This window comes from Crinia signifera, chromosome 4 (genome assembly GCF_055691185.1).
Source record: "Crinia signifera chromosome 4, ASM5569118v1, whole genome shotgun sequence".
NCBI lineage: Eukaryota > Metazoa > Chordata > Amphibia > Anura > Myobatrachidae > Crinia > Crinia signifera.
The window spans coordinates 297367357-297380538 of NC_139220.1; the positions used below are offsets into that span (position 1 = coordinate 297367357).

General features: G+C 35.2%; 5 non-coding genes across 5 annotated transcripts; all 5 read left to right on the top strand.

The window, feature by feature from the left end:
• Nucleotides 1-1455: 1455 nt before the first annotated feature.
• On the top strand, nucleotides 1456-1596 carry LOC146076543 (U4 spliceosomal RNA). The gene has a single exon (XR_014473943.1). It is a non-coding gene; the product is annotated as a U4 spliceosomal RNA (small nuclear RNA).
• Nucleotides 1597-3764: 2168 nt separating this feature from the next.
• LOC146076719 (U4 spliceosomal RNA) lies at nucleotides 3765-3905 on the top strand. Its single transcript, XR_014474117.1, has one exon. It is a non-coding gene; the product is annotated as a U4 spliceosomal RNA (small nuclear RNA).
• Nucleotides 3906-6073: 2168 nt separating this feature from the next.
• Nucleotides 6074-6214, top strand: LOC146076544 (U4 spliceosomal RNA). The gene has a single exon (XR_014473944.1). It is a non-coding gene; the product is annotated as a U4 spliceosomal RNA (small nuclear RNA).
• Nucleotides 6215-8380: 2166 nt separating this feature from the next.
• LOC146076554 (U4 spliceosomal RNA) lies at nucleotides 8381-8521 on the top strand. Its single transcript, XR_014473954.1, has one exon. It is a non-coding gene; the product is annotated as a U4 spliceosomal RNA (small nuclear RNA).
• A 2186-nt stretch (nucleotides 8522-10707) lies between these two features.
• On the top strand, nucleotides 10708-10848 carry LOC146076545 (U4 spliceosomal RNA). The gene has a single exon (XR_014473945.1). It is a non-coding gene; the product is annotated as a U4 spliceosomal RNA (small nuclear RNA).
• Nucleotides 10849-13182: the final 2334 nt, after the last annotated feature.

Consider the following 13182-nt stretch of genomic DNA (forward strand, 5'->3'; position numbering starts at 1 on the left):
TGTTTGGAAAGATTGATATTTTCCTGATTACTTTCTGTATAAAATACAAACAGGGCAATCCCGTATTGATGTAGAAAAGTGATGCTGGACCACGGATTTGCCATTCCTACTTCTTATGGCTATGACCAAATGTTAAACAGGTGATGGACGATAGTGGTGCTGAAATAAAGTAAGGTCACCATTTATTAAAGGTATGCTAAGTGGAATTCCAATTATAATTACTACATGGAGACAGAAGGTTTTTACCTTCATTATAAGGATCATTTTCTCATTGTTAAAGTATAAATCATAGTTAATTCTTGTGTTTTTGCCTAGATTATGATTAGTTTCATAGTGCTTTGTTAAATTTACTACTGTTTTATTATTATTATCATTATGTAAGTATTGTAGGTAAATTATCACTTCTAATCGATTCACGGGGGTATTTCAATTGATGCCAGTAGTTGGCATTATCAGGGATTATGTTTCACCTGGACTGGCCAGAGGCATGAGAAACATCCCCAATAATCGTTGTTGTTTTGTGGCGGAAATTGTAACAATACATAGATCCAGGAACTTATTCTAGATCCCATGTGTTTGCTAATTGTTGCTGTAAACAATTAGATATTAATTGGAATGCCTGAAGAAAAAAGAACAGGTAAAAAATAGCAAATATATTTTTTTTCACAGATATAGGAATTCCGCTCCATTGTGCTAAAAAACAAAATCAGTATTTTTTTGTCTGATTTCACACAGCTTTATTGTATGAATTCTGCTGTTTATGGGGATACTCCTGTTTAAAGATATTTAAAGGAGGAAATAATTTTTTTTAGATGTATGGACATGGGAATGTTGAGGGATCTGCAAAAGTTTATTCTTCAATCTATAGATTTCATTTAATGACATTGATTTTTGTTTGACAACACTTTTTATTTAATGTTTTTTGGGACTGCAATGGGGACCAGATATTCTCCTGGTTGGGTCATTCCAAAAATCGGTACATCTGGAAACGGGCAACAAGGGTGGTCCCCTATGGCCACTTTTTTTCTATTTTTGGGATGTGGTCTCCTGCTCTTCTACTTGCATTGTAGATGAATTAATCTTTCATGCATGAATTCAATATACTGTATATTTTTTTAAATGTATTCGTTTTGATGGCTTCTAGAAATGCACAAAAGTTTTTATTTGTTCAAGCTATAAAAAAAAGTTGTACACGTGTCCTCCCAGCTCCTCCCTCTCAGTGGCCAAGTTTAGTTCAGTGCCATTGTGTGTCTATCTCTGAATTCGGATAAAATGCTCCTGCTGGGCTTCTTTGTCTCAATCACTTTATTAATGGCCTGAGGTGGTAATTGCCATGAAAGAAAATGCAAATCCACTCCCAGAATCCTCTGCTCCTCAGGAACTAATGACGATATGTCTCCACAGCCTTAGCCAGCATTTTGTGTAAGGTGATCCTTGCTAAACTAGAGTCCAGTTAGCTTTGCGCAGTGGCAGTATCATAGCCAATGAGGTTAATCTGAGGCGTGATTATTGCTTTTTGAAAACTTTTCCCAATACCCCGCCATGATGACTTGAAATATAGTCAGCATAGGCAATTTTTGACAGTCTCCCTGGAGACTGAAAAATGTGTTGAATAATAGATCTACATAGAGAACAAAACTGTAAGGGTTGTGTTTGTACATAGATTTTTTATTTGAGAACTATCATTCTAGAAACTATTTATTACTGTTGGCCATCATTGTGATTGCCATTGATGCTAACATACTATATGTCATTGATGACCATCAACGGTTTTAACCATTTTTATTTGACTGACTAGACCATAGGCCAATCAAAATCTGGGAGCAGGGCTTCATGGGTGTCCTGGAACTTTCGGAAAATTGAAAAAACTATTTGATTATGCTGTGCCATCTCTTCAATGTCAAAACTATTCTGCATTGACCATAAACCATTGATAAGTTTGACACATCGATGGACATCCCTAATATATATAAACTATGGAGCAAAAAAATTATTTTTTAGACTTTTTGTATATCTGTTTGTTCTGGCATCACGCAAACACTGCTGGAGTTATTTGGATGGAGTTTTTACTACTGTTTAGCTTTGTGACCTAGAAATAAACTAAGTTATGTATTAAATGTAAAGTGTATTTTTATGTGCAGTATACAATGATGGGGGGGGGGGTATTGATTTTGGAGACACAATGTATTGGTAAAATCCAGAAATCATAGTGGAAGAAGTAGTGAAAACACTAGTTACCCAGCATCCTGTGCCATGTGGCCAATTTTATTTTTCCTTTTATTAACTGTGCATGCGTCAAAATGATATAAATGTTTGGAAAAATTGATATTTTCCTGATTACTTTCTGTATAAAATACAAACAGGGCAATCCCGTATTGATGTAGAAGAGTAATGCTGGACCATGGATTTGCCATTCCTACTTCTTATGGCTATGACCAAATGTTAAACAGGTGATGGACGATGGTGGTGCTGAAATAAAGTAAGGTCACCATTTATTAAAGGTATGCTAAGTGGAATTCCAATTATAATTACTACCTGGAGACAGAAGGTTTTTACCTTCATTATAAGGATCATTTTCTCATTGTTAAAGTATAAATCATAGTTAATTCTTGTGTTTTTGCCTAGATTATGATTAGTTTCATAGTGCTTTGTTAAATTTACTACTGTTTTATTATTATTATCATTATGTAAGTATTGTAGGTAAATTATCACTTCTAATCGATTCACGGGGGTATTTCAATTGATGCCAGTAGTTGGCATTATCAGGGATTATGTTTCACCTGGACTGGCCAGAGGCATGAGAAACATCCCCAATAATCGTTGTTGTTTTGTGGCGGAAATTGTAACAATACATAGATCCAGGAACTTATTCCAGATCCCATGTGTTTGCTAATTGTTGCTGTAAACAATTAGATATTAATTGGAATGCCTAAAGAAAAAAGAACAGGTAAAAAATAGCAAATATATTTTTTTCACAGATATAGAAATTCCGCTCCATTGTGCTAAAAAACAAAATCAGTATTTCTTTGTCTGATTTCACACAGCTTTATTGTATGAATTCTGCTGTTTATGGGGATATTCCTGTTTAAAGATATTTAAAGGAGGAAATAATTTTTTTTAGATGTATGGACATGGGAATGTTGAGGGATCTGCAAAAGTTTATTCTTCAATCTATAGATTTCATTTAATGACATTGATTTTTGTTTGACAACACTTTTTATTTAATGTTTTTTGGGACTGCAATGGGGACCAGATATTCTCCTGGTTGGGTCATTCCAAAAATCGGTACATCTGGAAACGGGCAACAAGGGTGGTCCCCTATGGCCACTTTTTTTCTATTTTTGGGATGTGGTCTCCTGCTCTTCTACTTGCATTGTAGATGAATTAATCTTTCATGCATGAATTCAATATACTGTATATTTTTTTAAATGTATTTGTTTTGATGGCTTCTAGAAATGCACAAAAGTTTTTATTTGTTCAAACTATAAAAAAAAGTTGTACACGTGTCCTCCCTGCTCCTCCTTCTCAGTGGCCAAGTTTAGTTCAGTGCCATTGTGTGTCTATCTCTGAATTCGGATAAAATGCTCCTGCTGGGCTTCTTTGTCTCAATCACTTTATTAATGGCCTGAGGTGGTAATTGCCATGAAAGAAAATGCAAATCCACTCCCAGAATCCTCTGCTCCTCAGGAACTCATGACGATATGTCTCCACAGCCTTAGCCAGCATTTTGTGTAAGGTGATCCTTGCTTTACTAGAGTCCAGTTAGCTTTGCGCAGTGGCAGTATCATAGCCAATGAGGTTAATCTGAGGCGTGATTATTGCTTTTTGAAAACTTTTCCCAATACCCCGCCATGATGACTTGAAATATAGTCAGCATAGGCAATTTTTTACAGTCTCCCTGGAGACTGAAAAATGTGTTGAATAATAGATCTACATAGAGAACAAAACTGTAAGGGTTGTGTTTGTACATAGATTTTTTATTTGAGAACTATCATTCTAGAAACTATTTATTACTGTTGGCCATCATTGTGATTGCCATTGATGCTAACATACTATATGTCATTGATGACCATCAACGGTTTTAACCATTTTTATTTGACTGACTAGACCATAGGCCAATCAAAATCTGGGAGCAGGGCTTCATGGGTGTCCTGGAACTTTCGGAAAATTGAAAAAACTATTTGATTATGCTGTGCCATCTCTTCAATGTCAAAACTATTCTACATTGACCATAAACCATTGATAAGTTTGACACATGGATGGACATCCCTAATATATATAAACTATGGAGCAAAAAAAATATTTTTTAGACTTTTTGTATATCTGTTTGTTCTGGCATCACGCAATCACTGCTGGAGTTATTTGGATGGAGTTTTTACTACTGTTTAGCTTAGTGACCTAGAAATAAACTGAGTTATGTATTAAATGTAAAGTGTATTTTTATGTGCAGTATACAATGATGGGGGGGGGGTATTGATTTTGGAGACACAATGTATTGGTAAAATCCAGAAATCATAGTGGAAGAAGTAGTGAAAACACTAGTTACCCAGCATCCTGTGCCATGTGGCCAATTTTATTTTTCCTTTTATTAACTGTGCATGCGTCAAAATGATATAAATGTTTGGAAAGATTGATATTTTCCTGATTACTTTCTGTATAAAATACAAACAGGGCAATCCCGTATTGATGTAGAAAAGTGATGCTGGACCACGGATTTGCCATTCCTACTTCTTATGGCTATGACCAAATGTTAAACAGGTGATGGACGATAGTGGTGCTGAAATAAAGTAAGGTCACCATTTATTAAAGGTATGCTAAGTGGAATTCCAATTATAATTACTACATGGAGACAGAAGGTTTTTACCTTCATTATAAGGATCATTTTCTCATTGTTAAAGTATAAATCATAGTTAATTCTTGTGTTTTTGCCTAGATTATGATTAGTTTCATAGTGCTTTGTTAAATTTACTACTGTTTTATTATTATTATCATTATGTAAGTATTGTAGGTAAATTATCACTTCTAATCGATTCACGGGGGTATTTCAATTGATGCCAGTAGTTGGCATTATCAGGGATTATGTTTCACCTGGACTGGCCAGAGGCATGAGAAACATCCCCAATAATCGTTGTTGTTTTGTGGCGGAAATTGTAACAATACATAGATCCAGGAACTTATTCTAGATCCCATGTGTTTGCTAATTGTTGCTGTAAACAATTAGATATTAATTGGAATGCCTGAAGAAAAAAGAACAGGTAAAAAATAGCAAATATATTTTTTTTCACAGATATAGGAATTCCGCTCCATTGTGCTAAAAAACAAAATCAGTATTTTTTTGTCTGATTTCACACAGCTTTATTGTATGAATTCTGCTGTTTATGGGGATACTCCTGTTTAAAGATATTTAAAGGAGGAAATAATTTTTTTTAGATGTATGGACATGGGAATGTTGAGGGATCTGCAAAAGTTTATTCTTCAATCTATAGATTTCATTTAATGACATTGATTTTTGTTTGACAACACTTTTTATTTAATGTTTTTTGGGACTGCAATGGGGACCAGATATTCTCCTGGTTGGGTCATTCCAAAAATCGGTACATCTGGAAACGGGCAACAAGGGTGGTCCCCTATGGCCACTTTTTTTCTATTTTTGGGATGTGGTCTCCTGCTCTTCTACTTGCATTGTAGATGAATTAATCTTTCATGCATGAATTCAATATACTGTATATTTTTTTAAATGTATTCGTTTTGATGGCTTCTAGAAATGCACAAAAGTTTTTATTTGTTCAAGCTATAAAAAAAAGTTGTACACGTGTCCTCCCAGCTCCTCCCTCTCAGTGGCCAAGTTTAGTTCAGTGCCATTGTGTGTCTATCTCTGAATTCGGATAAAATGCTCCTGCTGGGCTTCTTTGTCTCAATCACTTTATTAATGGCCTGAGGTGGTAATTGCCATGAAAGAAAATGCAAATCCACTCCCAGAATCCTCTGCTCCTCAGGAACTAATGACGATATGTCTCCACAGCCTTAGCCAGCATTTTGTGTAAGGTGATCCTTGCTAAACTAGAGTCCAGTTAGCTTTGCGCAGTGGCAGTATCATAGCCAATGAGGTTAATCTGAGGCGTGATTATTGCTTTTTGAAAACTTTTCCCAATACCCCGCCATGATGACTTGAAATATAGTCAGCATAGGCAATTTTTGACAGTCTCCCTGGAGACTGAAAAATGTGTTGAATAATAGATCTACATAGAGAACAAAACTGTAAGGGTTGTGTTTGTACATAGATTTTTTATTTGAGAACTATCATTCTAGAAACTATTTATTACTGTTGGCCATCATTGTGATTGCCATTGATGCTAACATACTATATGTCATTGATGACCATCAACGGTTTTAACCATTTTTATTTGACTGACTAGACCATAGGCCAATCAAAATCTGGGAGCAGGGCTTCATGGGTGTCCTGGAACTTTCGGAAAATTGAAAAAACTATTTGATTATGCTGTGCCATCTCTTCAATGTCAAAACTATTCTGCATTGACCATAAACCATTGATAAGTTTGACACATCGATGGACATCCCTAATATATATAAACTATGGAGCAAAAAAATTATTTTTTAGACTTTTTGTATATCTGTTTGTTCTGGCATCACGCAAACACTGCTGGAGTTATTTGGATGGAGTTTTTACTACTGTTTAGCTTTGTGACCTAGAAATAAACTAAGTTATGTATTAAATGTAAAGTGTATTTTTATGTGCAGTATACAATGATGGGGGGGGGGGTATTGATTTTGGAGACACAATGTATTGGTAAAATCCAGAAATCATAGTGGAAGAAGTAGTGAAAACACTAGTTACCCAGCATCCTGTGCCATGTGGCCAATTTTATTTTTCCTTTTATTAACTGTGCATGCGTCAAAATGATATAAATGTTTGGAAAAATTGATATTTTCCTGATTACTTTCTGTATAAAATACAAACAGGGCAATCCCGTATTGATGTAGAAGAGTAATGCTGGACCATGGATTTGCCATTCCTACTTTTTATGGCTATGACCAAATGTTAAACAGGTGATGGACGATGGTGGTGCTGAAATAAAGTAAGGTCACCATTTATTAAAGGTATGCTAAGTGGAATTCCAATTATAATTACTACCTGGAGACAGAAGGTTTTTACCTTCATTATAAGGATCATTTTCTCATTGTTAAAGTATAAATCATAGTTAATTCTTGTGTTTTTGCCTAGATTATGATTAGTTTCATAGTGCTTTGTTAAATTTACTACTGTTTTATTATTATTATCATTATGTAAGTATTGTAGGTAAATTATCACTTCTAATCGATTCACGGGGGTATTTCAATTGATGCCAGTAGTTGGCATTATCAGGGATTATGTTTCACCTGGACTGGCCAGAGGCATGAGAAACATCCCCAATAATCGTTGTTGTTTTGTGGCGGAAATTGTAACAATACATAGATCCAGGAACTTATTCCAGATCCCATGTGTTTGCTAATTGTTGCTGTAAACAATTAGATATTAATTGGAATGCCTGAAGAAAAAAGAACAGGTAAAAAATAGCAAATATATTTTTTTCACAGATATAGGAATTCCGCTCCATTGTGCTAAAAAACAAAATCAGTATTTTTTTGTCTGATTTCACACAGCTTTATTGTATGAATTCTGCTGTTTATGGGGATATTCCTGTTTAAAGATATTTAAAGGAGGAAATAATTTTTTTTAGATGTATGGACATGGGAATGTTGAGGGATCTGCAAAAGTTTATTCTTCAATCTATAGATTTCATTTAATGACATTGATTTTTGTTTGACAACACTTTTTATTTAATGTTTTTTGGGACTGCAATGGGGACCAGATATTCTCCTGGTTGGGTCATTCCAAAAATCGGTACATCTGGAAACGGGCAACAAGGGTGGTCCCCTATGGCCACTTTTTTCTATTTTTGGGATGTGGTCTCCTGCTCTTCTACTTGCATTGTAGATTAATTAATCTTTCATGCATGAATTCAATATACTGTATATTTTTTAATGTATTCGTTTTGATGGCTTCTAGAAATGCACAAAAGTTTTTATTTGTTCAAACTATAAAAAAAAAGTTGTACACGTGTCCTCCCAGCTCCTCCCTCTCAGTGGCCAAGTTTAGTTCAGTGCCATTGTGTGTCTATCTCTGAATTCGGATAAAATGTTCCTGCTGGGCTTCTTTGTCTCAATCACTTCATTAATGGCCTGAGGTGGTAATTGCCATAAAAGAAAATGCAAATCCACTCCTAGAATCCTCTGCTCCTCAGGAACTAATGACGATATGTCTCCACAGCCTTAGCCAGCATTTTGTGTAAGGTGATCCTTGCTTTACTAGAGTCCAGTTAGCTTTGTGCAGTGGCAGTATCATAGCCAATGAGGTTAATCTGAGGCGTGATTATTGCTTTTTGAAAACTTTTCCCAATACCCCGCCATGATGACTTGAAATATAGTCAGCATAGGCAATTTTTGACAGTCTCCCTGGAGACTGAATATCGTGTTGAATAATAGATCTATATAGAGAACAAAACTGTAAGGGTTGTGTTTGTACATAGATTTTTTATTTGAGAACTATCATTCTAGAAACTATTTATTACTGTTGGCCATCATTGTGATTGCCATTGATGCTAACATACTATATGTCATTGATGACCATCAATGGTTTTAACCATTTTTATTTGACTGACTAGACCATAGGCCAATCAAAATCTGGGAGCAGGGCTTCATGGGTGTCCTGGAACTTTCGGAAAATTAAAAAAAACTATTTGATTATGCTGTGCCATCTCTTCAATGTCAAAACTATTCTACATTTACCATAAACCATTGATAAGTTTGACACATCGATGGACATCCCTAATATATATATAAACTATGGAGCAAAAAAAATATTTTTTAGACTTTTTCTATATATGTTTGTTCTGGCATCACGCAAACACTGCTGGAGTTATTTGGATGGAGTTTTTACTACTGTTTAGCTTAGTGACCTAGAAATAAACTGAGTTATGTATTAAATGTAAAGTGTATTTTTATGTGCAGTATACAATGATGGGGGGGGGGTATTGATTTTGGAGACACAATGTATTGGTAAAATCCAGAAATCATAGTGGAAGAAGTAGTGAAAACACTAGTTACCCAGCATCCTGTGCCATGTGGCCAATTTTATTTTTCCTTTTATTAACTGTGCATGCGTCAAAATGATATAAATGTTTGGAAAGATTGATATTTTCCTGATTACTTTCTGTATAAAATACAAACAGGGCAATCCCGTATTGATGTAGAAGAGTGATGCCGGACCACGGATTTGCCATTCCTACTTCTTATGGCTATGACCAAATGTTAAACAGGTGATGGACGATGGTGGTGCTGAAATAAAGTAAGGTCACCATTTATTAAAGGTATGCTAAGTGGAATTCCAATTATAATTACTACCTGGAGACAGAAGGTTTTTACCTTCATTATAAGGATCATTTTCTCATTGTTAAAGTATAAATCATAGTTAATTCTTGTGTTTTTGCCTAGATTATGATTAGTTTCTTAGTGCTTTGTTAAATTTACTACTGTTTTATTATTATTATCATTATGTAAGTATTGTAGGTAAATTATCACTTCTAATCGATTCACGGGGGTATTTCAATTGATGCCAGTAGTTGGCATTATCAGGGATTATGTTTCACCTGGACTGGCCAGAGGCATGAGAAACATCCCCAATAATCGTTGTTGTTTTGTGGCGGAAATTGTAACAATACATAGATCCAGGAACTTATTCCAGATCCCATGTGTTTGCTAATTGTTGCTGTAAACAATTAGATATTAATTGGAATGCCTGAAGAAAAAAGAACAGGTAAAAAATAGCAAATATATTTTTTTCACAGATATAGGAATTCCGCTCCATTGTGCTAAAAAACAAAATCAGTATTTTTTGTCTGATTTCACACAGCTTTATTGTATGAATTCTGCTGTTTATGGGGATACTCCTGTTTAAAGATATTTAAAGGAGGAAAGAATTTTTTTTAGATGTATGGACATGGGAATGTTGAGGGATCTGCAAAAGTTTATTCTTCAATCTATAGATTTCATTTAATGACATTGATTTTTGTTTGACAACACTTTTTATTTAATATTTTTTGGGACTGCAATGGGGACCAGATATTCTCCTGGTTTTACAAACACTAATATGGGTCATTCCTAAAATCGGTACATCTGGAAACGGGCAACAAGGGTGGTCCCCTATGGCCACTTTTTTTCTATTTTTGGGATGTGGTCTCCTGCTCTTCTACTTGCATTGTAGATGAATTAATCTTTCATGCATGAATTCAATATACTGTATATTTTTTTAAATGTATTCGTTTTGATGGCTTCTAGAAATGCACAAAAGTTTTTATTTGTTCAAACTATAAAAAAAAAGTTGTACACGTGTCCTCCCAGCTCCTCCCTCTCAGTGGCCAAGTTTAGTTCAGTGCCATTGTGTGTCTATCTCTGAATTCGGATAAAATGCTCCTGCTGGGCTTCTTTGTCTCAATCACTTCATTAATGGCCTGAGGTGGTAATTGCCATGAAAGAAAATGCAAATCCACTCCCAGAATCCTCTGCTCCTCAGGAACTAATGACGATATGTCTCCACAGCCTTAGCCAGCATTTTGTGTAAGGTGATCCTTGCTTTACTAGAGACCAGTTAGCTTTGCGCAGTGGCAGTATCATAGCCAATGAGGTTAATCTGAGGCGTGATTATTGCTTTTTGAAAACTTTTCCCAATACCCCGCCATGATGACTTGAAATATAGTCAGCATAGGCAATTTTTGACAGTCTCCCTGGAGACTGAATAATGTGTTGAATAATAGATCTATATAGAGAACAAAATTGTAAGGGTTGTGTTTGTACATAGATTTTTTATTTGAGAACTATCATTCTAGAAACTATTTATTACTGTTGGCCATCATTGTGATTGCCATTGATGCTAACATACTATATGTCATTAATGACCATCAATGGTTTTAACCTTTTTTATTTGACTGACTAGACCATAGGCCAATCAAAATCTGGGACTAGGGCTTCATGGGTGTCCTGGAACTTTCGGAAAATTGAAAAAACTATTTGATTATGCTGTGCCATCTCTTCAATGTCAAAACTATTCTACATTGACCATAAACCATTGATAAGTTTGACACATCGATGGACATCCCTAATATATATATAAACTATGGAGCAAAAAAATTATTTTTTAGACTTTTTGTATATCTGTTTGTTCTGGCATCACGCAAACACTGCTGGAGTTATTTGGATGGAGTTTTTACTACTGTTTAGCTTAGTGACCTAAAAATAAACTGAGTTATATATTAAATGTAAAGTGTATTTTTATGTGCAGTATACAATGATGGGGGGGGGGGGGGTATTGAGTTTGGAGATACAATTGATAATACCGAAATCAACGAATCAATAAATCTATACTTTTATCATATTCTGTTTTCCTGACTGCTGCTATTATCGCTGCAGATGACTTTTGCCTGTTGCACAATGTACTATTCACTGCGTATGAGGCCTTCCCTTTGCGCTAAACAGTGATAATATGTCAGACACTGCGACCATTTTGTTAGGCATGACCTGCATATATCGTTACAAGATGGCGTGTGGAATCAGAATACTGCTGAAATAAGTAATTTCTTATGAGATATTGTTTTGGATTTCTGGGTTTAAGAATGCCTTATTGATGTAACAGAGGACAAGGGCAGACAGCCAGTCTGCACAGTTTTGTCTAGAAATAGGAACAAACTAGATAACGGGGTACGCATGCGTAGACCCCAAGGCCTCCAGGTCAACGAGACCTCGATATTTCTCTTCCTAGTTACCAGTCTGAAATGACGTGACTAATTATAATATCATTAATTCAATACTGACTGATCCAATCACATTTTAGGCCATATGAATAATGAAATAACTGAGCTGAATAAAGTATAAATATTGGGCATAAAGGGGGAGTGGTTAAGGAATTGAGGAAGCAGTTCAGGAGCCGTGTGATTGGAGCCGGAGGTGCAGGTAATTATCCCTGAGGTACTGGCTGATTCTGTCCCTGGTCTTCTGATATTGAGTTAAGGTTTAGATCAATTTAAATTAGTATAGTAGGTTTATATCTTTAGTGTGTTAAGTTTGCTTTGGCCTTTGCAACATATGTAATCAAGTTATTCTTTATTATCTTTTATTATTCTTCAAGTAAAGCATTTATACTTTGGTGTTGAGTGAATTCATTTCAGTGTCATTCCAAGGGTTGAAATTCAATGTTTTAACAGTTGGAGTGCCCCAGCGAGATCAATGATAGCGGTGCTATCACCCTTGACGGTGATTGAGAGAATTTGAGTTGCACAAGTGATTGGAAAAAAATATATATATAATAAATAACTTTAAAAAAAAAAAAAAAAAAACTCATCTATCTCTCGATGTCCGTAATGGGGTGGTAAACCAAATCACTTGAAAAAGAAAGGAAGTGTTTTTTTACCCTTGGAGTGTTTAGCTGTAAAAAAAAGGTGATGCTGACGTTTTTTTCTTTCTTCAAGTTTGTGAGCCGGGAGAGTTAAAATTTAACCCCTCCCTTCCAGCCTGTCAGCTCTGTCTTGGCAGCGGGCACAGTGAGATAATCTTTCACTTGTTCCCAGAGTTTGGTCATAGCTGATAACAAACTTGAAGAAAAGCTGAAGAGAATTATAACAGTTTCTCCCTGAGCTAATTAAAAGATTTGTTTTTTTCTTCTTCCAAATAAATATTTAAATGCATAAAATAGTTGTTAATTTTTTTGAGTTATAATAAATTTTTAGTTTTTTTAAGTTTCAACTTTTAGATTTACTCATTTGTATTTTTTTTTTTTTTTAAAGTTTTAATAAGTAGTTTACTATTGTTGGTAGTTTTTACACTGTATTCTGTGATAAGGGAGGAGATTTGTGCAGTACCGTTTCTTGTGGATTGGACGGCTTGGACGGCGGCCGATCACCGGGAGCTGGGGTGCATAATTTCACCTTTCCTGTTGGAAACTCCGGCTGGAGTATTTCAGCGTATTTCAGAGTATTTGTGTTTCAATGTGTTTTAATTGTTTGTATTTTGCTGTATTGGATTTGGCAGATGGTTTGATTAGTGTGGATCGGTTTGTGGAGATATTTTTTAGTG